The sequence below is a fragment of the Austrofundulus limnaeus genome, unplaced genomic scaffold, assembly GCF_001266775.1.
Source record: "Austrofundulus limnaeus strain Quisiro unplaced genomic scaffold, Austrofundulus_limnaeus-1.0 Scaffold164, whole genome shotgun sequence".
NCBI classification, from domain to species: domain Eukaryota; kingdom Metazoa; phylum Chordata; class Actinopteri; order Cyprinodontiformes; family Rivulidae; genus Austrofundulus; species Austrofundulus limnaeus.
Window position 1 is genome coordinate 941,961 of NW_013952566.1, and position 1,730 is coordinate 943,690.

The window sequence follows — 1,730 nt, forward strand, 5'->3', positions numbered from 1 at the left end:
TGATTGATGCATACGTATATATTCTCTCCTGTCTGTGTTTCCTGTCTGCTTTCAGGAAAGCCCAGTCAGGATAACCACACTGTCAGTCAGCTACACAGTCAGGAAACTTTAACTATTTAACTTCTGAAGCATTTTTGGATTAAAAGTTGTGCACAAATGAAAAAGATTAGCTTTTTCAGCACGTATAGGCCTATTTGAACATTAACTTTCAGGAATTTGGAATTTTTCTTCTATAAGATTATATTTGTTGTTATTCAGCCACAAATATAGAATAAAGCAGGTTTATCCAGCCACCATAAGTCTAATTTATGATGGTGATTCATAAAGCAGGTAGGACCAGAACATGTTGTTCTATCAAAGCTGCCGCCAAGATTCAAACAGTGTCAGAAAAGGCGCACCTGCTGAAACAAAAAGATAKGATAAGATAAGAAAAGAGATAAAACCATAAAAGTAAAACCACGTTTTCCTCAAACTAAACCAACATACAATCGTCTTTTATTCTTGGACCATTAATATATTGTAACCCCAAATGAAATCATTCAGATAAGAAAAAAAAAAACTTAAAAAGACAACCGCACCATTTCTACAAAGGCGAAGCACGGGGCTGAAAATAGTCGGGGGAACTGTTTTAAGCACAACACCGGAAGTGCCTTAAAAAATCAGCCGGGCGCGCCAGAGAGAGAGAGCAGGTTTTAATGGAGCTTGATATGATTTGATGTAATGTTCGACGCCACGTGTATGGAAGAAGAACACCTTAAAGCTTCGTTCAGCCTCCTTTTGAATCAACTCGGACCGTTTAGATAATAAAAGTCATCGACATGATCGGCGGGGACATCATGAAGACTCAGTGACGTGTTTTATTCAAGGTGAGTCTGTCGTGCAGCATCATGATGTTAGCTAGCAACACCGTGTGGCAGAGCTAACAACTCAGCGGCGTTTCAAACRAAATGTTATTTAATCATTTTAAAGGTGATTCTGGTTGTTTTGCTGTCAACGAGCTGATACAGCTCAGGTTTGTTCTGCATTCTGCTTAATGTTTAAGAAAAAAAGCAGCACGATGATCTGAATATCTGTTCAAATAATTAAAATGTTTTATAATAAATTATTTTAAATATATTGTTGACCTAATCCTCAACACAATTTCTTATCGGAGCCAAACATTTTATTTAATTGTGTTTTCTTTTTTCAAAGTTAAGTTTTAGCTCTCTGCTGAAACTTAATAACTTCCTATTGCATATAATTACTGACAACAGACAGTGATGTAACAACCTGCTGCAGGGCATTCAGGACTTGATAAACAAAGATAGGAAAAACTTAATGTGATGCTTCACTTTACAACAAGACTGTTTTATCTGCCGTGACTGCAAACATCAGACAGCATGGTTCTTTGTTTAGTGCAGACATCCTGCTGAGACTAAATGAAACAGCCCTGCAGCTGTCTAACACACGTTTACTAGTAAAGCTGATAAATATTTATAATTTTACCTCCTGGATTTATGGTTTGGGCCTTTTGGTCAAAATGAAACGCATAAAAAAGTATATATAAAAGTGTATGTAGTAAACTCTAACTTAGGTCACTTTGACAAGATATGAAAAAAAAACCTCTGCGTGCTTTTTAATGGTAGGACCTCCTTTATCTATGATTTGTAAAATCTAATTTAGAAAGCCTGCATCAGTCGAACTATAAATTAAAAGAATTCAAACAGAAATTCATCCATCTACTCATCGGT